The sequence below is a fragment of the Peromyscus eremicus genome, chromosome 5, assembly GCF_949786415.1.
Source record: "Peromyscus eremicus chromosome 5, PerEre_H2_v1, whole genome shotgun sequence".
In the NCBI taxonomy this organism is placed as follows: domain Eukaryota; kingdom Metazoa; phylum Chordata; class Mammalia; order Rodentia; family Cricetidae; genus Peromyscus; species Peromyscus eremicus.
Window position 1 is genome coordinate 36,031,856 of NC_081420.1, and position 8,554 is coordinate 36,040,409.

Genomic DNA, 8,554 nt, shown 5'->3' on the forward strand with positions numbered 1-8,554 from the left:
TTACTCTTTTACTTTTGATTCTTCTGGTGTCTGAATTTGTCAATCATTACTCTTCTCCTTAGGGAGGTTTCTTTGCCTGCCTCCCCATAACAATATCTGTATCCCAGCCTGTGCCTTGCTGCATTCAGTTTCAATTAATTTTTCCTTCCCTTTATTGTCTTTATTTTTACCATTAGATTATTGGGACATATCATTGATTTCATTCAGCAACTACACAATCAAGGCATCTCAGAAGTACTAACTTTTTTCCTTCCTTTATTCTGTCTTTCTTTTTATCACTAGATTTCGAGATACTATACTGATTTGATCCAACAACTACACTGAACGAGGCATCTCAGATGCCCTGATAATAAAGGCAAAGATAGGAAGAGACAAAGATACTACCATTATATGACAATATCATCTCTTCTTTGAAAAATTAAAATACACTGGAGTATTAGTAACCTCGTAACAACTTCACTTATGTATTCCTTTGTTAGTTAGGGTGTGGACTAAAGGAGAAATCATTTTTATTTTAAGGAAGGAATTGTACCAGCATTACATGGCTGCTTGAGAGCTCTGAAAACAGAAGAGAAGATGGACATGCTCAGTACCATCCTAAACCTTATAAACTAGACAAGGAATTTATTAGCCCAATTCCTATTGAACTCACAGCGTCTGATAGAATATGACTAAGTAAGGAAGGTGAATTTTCAATTACATTTAAGTGAGTTATGCTCTATGTGATAAAGAACTCATGAAGTTGGAGGATCACATTCAGCTGTTGTAATAGAACTAAATATTTCTGTAGTATACAGATCCATATTATTATTGCCTTTATCCAAGGTTTACAATCTTTTCTAGTTTTTTATATTTTATTTATTTTGGGGTGATACACATGTGTCATAGTGCATGTGGGAAGACCACAGAAAAACTTCCAGGGGTTGGTTCCCTCCCCTCTGTGGGTCCTAGGGAGAGGACTCAAATTATCAGGCTTGGTGACAAGTGCCTTTACACACTGAACCATCTCACTAACCAACGTGATTTTTCTAATGCAGTGAGTAATATCCTAGGGGTATTTTTCATATGTCATGATGGGGGAAACACATGTGTATTTCTAAAAGTGATGACTACGTCCATTCAGGAAGAGTTTACTCTGTACCAGATACTGTTCTAGGGGCTCAGGATGCGTTGGTGAGTAACATAAACAGAAATCACAGCTGTTCTTTCATTTCAGCAGCAAGAAAAAAGCAATTAAGAGGAAAACGAATGGGGGAATTAAATGTATTAAATTAAATTGTGTTTCTTTGGGAATACAAAGCATGAAGAGAGCAGAAGATGGAATCCTGCCATTTTCAATAAGCCAATGACAGATTGGCCAATTGTGTTAGGACACAGGGCTTCCTCCTTTCCTTACCTTCAAATGATTCCCCAGGATAAAGATAATGCAGTGTTACCATTATGAATAGGATCTTGGGGGTCATTGTAACTTTTAAACTATAAATAATCCCCAAACCTAAATTATTATTAATAATAAATTGCTACTGGTTCAGCTCAATGCTGAAAGAGACGCACAAAACAATATTTGGAATGAAAATTCTTGCTTGATATCACTCATTTGCTAATTTATCACAGACAGCAGTAGCACAACGTTACAAGTTTTGATGTAGACCTAGGTAATTTAAAATACTCAATAGTGGAAATCATTGAATTTGTTGTTGCATCTCCTCTGCAGCACCTATCTGAATAGAAACGACCATGGGATGTTATTGGCTGTCATGTTGTAGTGATGACAACATGCTTATTAGGAGTACACTTCAACACTCTGAGGGTGTAGACCCATGGGAGACAGAAACTGTAGAAATTACAGGCTGGTAGAGTATTCCCAATGCACGTTAGTATCACACTCCTATAAATGAAGTTTTTCAAAACAATATGTTTTCCTGAGCTACATACATGCCAAATCATGTTACCTTGTGACCTTGAAAGCAGATGGAGTGGTTCACACTGGGGTAAGGACAGAGTAGGGTATATGTGCAAGCAGAGGAGCGTCTTAAAAATTGTTTTTTAAATTTTAAATGGGTTTAAAAAACCCATTTCTGTTTAGGTCAAAGATTTTCCTTGAATAATATAGAACTATTTCTAGACTAAATTTCTTACCAGTTTTTTGCTTTGAAAACCTTTTAAATATTTTTCTATCCCAAATTGTTTTTGCAAGGCAAAAACAGACTTTGAAGTTGATATAATAGATACAAATTAAATATCTTATAGTATTGTATTTTATGCATCTTTTGAATGAGAGGAATAGTATACTCCTAAGATTTTGTAAAATATAACTAAAAGTATCAATATGTTAGAAAGGGAGAAGCAACTGAGAGACTCTAGGCCTATAGACTGAAGATGAATGCCTCAATGTTGCAGAGGAACTTTGGGTGACTGTCCAGGCAGCCAGCTGTCTCTATCATTTCTAGAACTGTGGAAGTTGCTTACAATGCACTTCCTGTTTACTCAGGTAATATTATATCCTTCTGGGGTCTTTGATGGAGGTGAAGACTAGATAGTTATAATTATAGTTCTCCTTACTTATGATAAAAGATAAATTAGATAAAAAACTTTAAACTCACAAAAATAGGACAGATGATAAAATATTTTCTTTAATTTTGCCAAATACAAATAGACTAGATATTGTAACTGTAATTCTTGCTTGATAACTATTTTGTTATATGTAATTTTACTATGTTAAAATTAAAACCTTCCTTTTTAAAATAAAAAGGAAAGAAACCTGGGTTTGAGTGAATCTATAAACTGAAACGAAGAGAATTTAAGATCAACTAAAAGCTTCTTTTCTATTGTCCAGACTCTCTAACTTTTGTGAGCTCTAGCTCTTGGAATTCCTAAGTCCTGCTTCCCATGTTGCCTGTCATTGCCTTTAGTTTTGAAGGTCAGAGCTTTGAACTACATACACCATAAGTTCCCAGGAAAGATGATTGGATATTGGGATGAACATATGTCTGAGCTATGGGATTTGGGCAAATTAATAAAGTAACAGAGTGTCGCCTCTTCACTTTTACTGTGCCCATGGAGAAAAAAACTCACTTTATTTTGGTCATGCTGATGTGTTTGAATTCTAAGTAGATGTAATTCATTGTGAATATTCTGTAATACTCATGAAGGGAGGGAGGTAAAGAGAGAAAAAAAAAGAATGACCAAGTTAGTTACTTTTTCTTGTTGTTGTCACCATATTCCAGAGAAATAATAAATTAAGAGGAAGGGTTTATTTTAGCTTACAGTTCAAGGAAAGTGGCCGTTATGGTGGGAAAGGTCTCACAGCAAGAGCAAGGCAACTGGTCACAGGCAAGAATCCAAGAATGGACAGGATGTGGGACCAGGCCATCAAACCACAAGGCTTGCCCCCATGACCCATTTCCCCTAGCAAATCTCTATCTCCTAGAAGTTCCATACCTTTCCAAATATCATCTCCAGCTGGAGACCAAGGTTTAAACACAGGAGTCCATGGTGGCCTACTCACATCCAAACCACATGGAGGCAGAGGTTGGACCTCAGGAGTTCAATGTGAAGTGCAAAATGAGTACGTAAATTTATTTCTAAAAGCAAAAGACATTCTTTCTTTTTGTTCAACCCCATTTCTCCTAGAGAATGGCATCTACATCTGTTCTCAGAAACAACAATAAAAATATTCTCTGCATGAGAATACACTTATAGGCCTTTGACTCTAGTCATTCTAGCCCTCCAGGCTGAAAATAAAGAAAAGGAACAAAGTAACAATGGTGGTCTGCAGCAATGTCCAAATCTTCCCGTCTATGTTGCAGCTTGATGTGTATATTGTACCTGAAGGCCCTCCTTATAAAAGCTGGAACCCTCATGCCATGCCATAGCTTGTGTGTGCATGTGTGTGTGTGTATTTTGTTCCATAGTCTTTCAAGAACATCCTTCAAGTAAACTGCATTTATTTGGTTGTTTTTTGCTGATTTACAAGGTACCGCTATCTCACATTTATCAGTTTTTGAGAATATCAAAAGACCATACCACATATGCCTTATGACAAGATATAGCCTCATGTCATACACAGAGAGATGTTTTAGCCATTAAAATAAATAGATTCCTTTAAGAATTAAATCACAATAGTAGTGTAGTATACATCACTCAGGCCTGCTCTCAGCACTCTTTTCCTTCTGGCTCAGGACACAGACAATGGTATATTGGTACTGTTGCTTCCTCCTCCTAATAATGACCATTATTCATAGCAGGGTGCTGCAGGTCACTAGCATGATCTTTATGCAAAGGGTCATCATGTATTCTTTAGATTATGAGTTACAGCATCCAGATATGGGACCCAGTTGATTCTTTGTCTATGAGATGTAGATTTGACCTCATGTTGTCCTTCTAAGCCTTCTATGATCTCACAAAACCTGGACATAAAACTTTTAAACAGTCTTGCAAAAAAAAAAAATCTCCAACTGTGTTTTGGTTTTGAGTTTAAATCACACTATTCACATCATTTGTGGGTTTTGCTATAAAGATGCCTGGGGCAGCCAGCTGCAGCTAAGAGGGGAGACTTGTCATTGTTGGTAATTAGAAGGAGCCTGAGAGATTCAAGGTGTCTCAGAATTCATAATGGTTTAGGGGGAATAAAAAACACCAATGTGTTAGTGAGATGCATTTCTCTGAATTTGTTCAAGCAGTGTGGCTGTCTTTTTAACCTTGCTGCCTGGCTCATTACACATGCAGTCAGTCACCAAAGCCCCTGGCTCCCTGCTGTGCTCCCGCAGCTTGATAGAATGCATCAAATATTAGATGAATCTTCTGGTTCTTCTTCTATTGGCAACTACTCTGGTATTTTGTCCACATCAAAATAGCTATAGATTGAAGTTAACTCTTAACACTTCATTTTCAGTAGGCAAGGAATAAGTCTGTGATGAACTGTTAAAGAAATGTAAAATATACTCTGTATGCATGTATTTTAAAGCCTGTAACTTGATTTACTAAAGAAATGGATCAGCTGAGAATCTTCTAATCCTTAAAAGACAAGGAAATCTTTGCAAAGAGAATATCTATGGCCTATTTCCAGTTGTCTTTGTGATGAGGAAAGGAGTATTTAACCCTGTAAAACAGTTTCACTTCATCAATGTCTCATTTTTAAAAACGGTACTGCTTCTAAAAGAGATATCAACCACTCAATAGGCTTCTTTGAAAGCTGACTTTCTAAAAATAATTATGTTAGTGTGTCCCTGGTGGGGCACTATCTCAGTAATGTACATTGGTACCCGTGGTGGAGTAACATATGATTATCTTCATTAATAATTGCTCTCCAACGAGAGTTTAAGATTAAGGTAAACAAACTAAAATCATTAAAATTTTTATGAGTCATCTATGCCTTGTTTTGTACAATATCCACGTATCTCACTCATTCCTCTTGAAAATGAAACCTGGCTAGGTTTTCTTGACTCCTCTTCTGTGCACTGGAAGTCATGCTGAATTTTGATGCTTGGAATAGGGTGAAATTACATTTTGTTGAAGAAAATTTTGGCAACTTGAAGAAGGAGATACTTATCAAATACAAGAAGCATACATAACACCAAATAGACTGGACCAGAAAATAAATTCCCTTCAATACATAATAATCAAAATATTAAACACACAGAACAAAGAAAGAATATTAAAATCTGCAAGGGAAAAAAAGTAGCATATAAAGGGAGATTATTAGTATAACAGCCATTATAATAACAGTTGACTTCTGATTGGAGATTCTAAAATATAGAAGAGCCTGGAAAGATATTCCAAAATTCTAAGAGAACACAGATGCCATCCCAGACAATGATATCCAGAAAAACTCTCAGTCACAACAGATGGAGAAAATAAGGCATTCCATGATAAAAATCAAATTAAGCAATATCTATTTACAAATCCAGTCTTAAAGAAGGCACTATAAAGAAAACACCATTCTAATGATGTTAACCACACCCAGGAAAACAGATAAAATAATCTAAGTCAAAAGACAGGAAGCACATACACACACACATACACCATCACCACTACCACCACCACCACAGCAGCAGCAGCAATAAAATAACAGGAATCAACAAACACTTCTCATTGACATCTTTCAGTATCAATGGTCTCAATTCCCCAATAAAAAGATGGATTAAGAGAATGAATATGGAAACAGGATCCATATTTCTACTACATCCAACATGCACACACACACACACACACACACACACACACACACACACACACTACACATCTTAACATCAAGGGTAGACATCATCTGAGAGTAAAAGTATGGGAAAGATAATTCAAATAAATGGACTTAAGAAACAAGCAGATGTAGTCATTTTTTATATATGAAAAAATAGGAAATAATAAAAATAAAAAATAGTTTCCTCAAAGGAAAACTCCATCAAAAGGATGTTACAATTCTTGATATCTATACATCAAACTCAAGAGTACCCAAGTTCATAAAAGAAGCACTACTACAGCCTAAATAACACAATGCCCTCACACACTGATAATGGGAGACTTCAGTACACCATTTTCACCAAGAGACAGGTCATCCAGACAAAAACAAAACAAAGAAATGCTGGAGCTTACTAATGTTATAAAAAAATAAATGGACCTAACTGATATTTACAGAATAATTCACCCAAACACAAAAGAAGATATGTTTTTCTCAGCATCTCAAGGAACTTTCTCCAAAATTAATCGTATACTTGGACACAAAACAAGTCTCAGCAGATACAAGAAAATTGAAATAACACTATGTATCCTATCAGACCACAATAGTTTAGCACTAGATATCAAGAACACCAGAAAGCTTAGGAATTAATGGAAATGGAGCAACTCACTAATTAATGAAAAATACATACGTAAAGACAGAAATTAGGAAAGAAGTTACAAACTGTGTAGAATTGAACAAAAATGGAAATACAATATATACCATCTTATGGGAAACAATGATGATAGTCCTAAAAGGAAATGCAAAGCACTACGTGTCTGCATAAAAAGAAAAATTGGAAAGATCTCATACTAGTAACTTAAGAGCACACCTGAAAGTTCCAAAAAACAAAAGAAGAAATGAAACCAAAAGGAAGAGACAGCAAGAAATAATCAAACTTGAGACTAAAATCAATAAAATAGAAACAATGAAAAATACAAAGAATCAATGAAACAGAGATGGTTCTTTGAGAGAAAAAGAATGATAAGATTGACAAACCATTACCCAAGTTAACAAAAAAGAGATGAAAGAATATCCAAATTAACATAATTAGAGATGAAAAGTGGAACATAGAAATGGACACTGAGTGCCGGGCAGTGGTGGTGCACGCCTTTAATCCCAGCACTCGGGAGGCAGAGGCAGGCGGATCTCTGTGAGTTCGAGGCCAGCCTGGGCTACCAAGTGAGTTCCAGGAAAGGCACAAAGCTACACAGAGAAACCCTGTCTCGAAAAACCAAAAAAAAAAAAAAAAAAAAAAAGAAATGGACACTGAGGAAATCCAGAGAATTATAAGGACATACTTTAAAAACCTATACTTCACCAAACTGGAAAATCAAACAAAATGGACAATTTTTTATGCAGATAACTTGCCTAATTAAATTGAAATCAGACAAACCATTTAAACAGACCTACAACCACTAGTGAAGTAGAAATAGTAAAATTTCTCCCAATGAAAGAAAGTTTAGGGCCAGAGAGATGATTGTAGTACAGAATTCTACTAGACTTTCAAAAAAGAGTTAATGCCAATATTCATCAAATTATTTCATATATAGAGACAGAAGGATCATTGCTCAATTGGTTTTATGAGGCCACAATGTAGCAGGAATCTTAACAGGTCTTATTAATAAAAACAAATGCAGGTCCTGGTATTGGGGTGAATGCTGGAAGATCAGAGAAGCAGAACAAGCCACAGCTACCTCACCTCACCAGTTCCTCAGCTGATCCTGTTTCCTCAGACTGGAAACCTCTGAGTCCTCATCCAGAATGAATCTCAGTTGAACTGCTGTTCAAAAGCCTAAAAGCCTAAGCAGCTAAAAGCTTCTTGTTTCTGGTCTTCACACCTTATATACCTTTCTGCTTTCTGTCATCACTCCCTGGGATTAAAGGCTCACTTCCTGGGATTAAAGGCGTGTGTCACCATGCCTGGCTGTTTCCAGTGTGACCTTGAACTCACAGAGATCCAGAGGGATTTCTGCCTCTGGAATGCTAGAATTAAAGGTGTGAGTGCCACCATTTTTTAGCCTCTGTATCTAGTGGCTGTTCTGTTCTCTGACCCCAGATAAGTTTATTAGGGTGCACAATATTTTGGGAAACATAATACCGCCACACCACAGTTACTCTGATACCAAAACTACATAAAGACCCAACAAGGAAAGAGAATTATACACCAATTTCCCTTATAAACGTAATTACAAAAATTCTCAATACAATATACACAAATAATCCAAGAACACACCAAAAAGATCAGCCACCATGATCAAGTAGGCTTCATTCCAGAGATGCAGGCCTAATTCAACATATGTAATCCGATAAATGTAATCCACCATTTAAACAATGAAA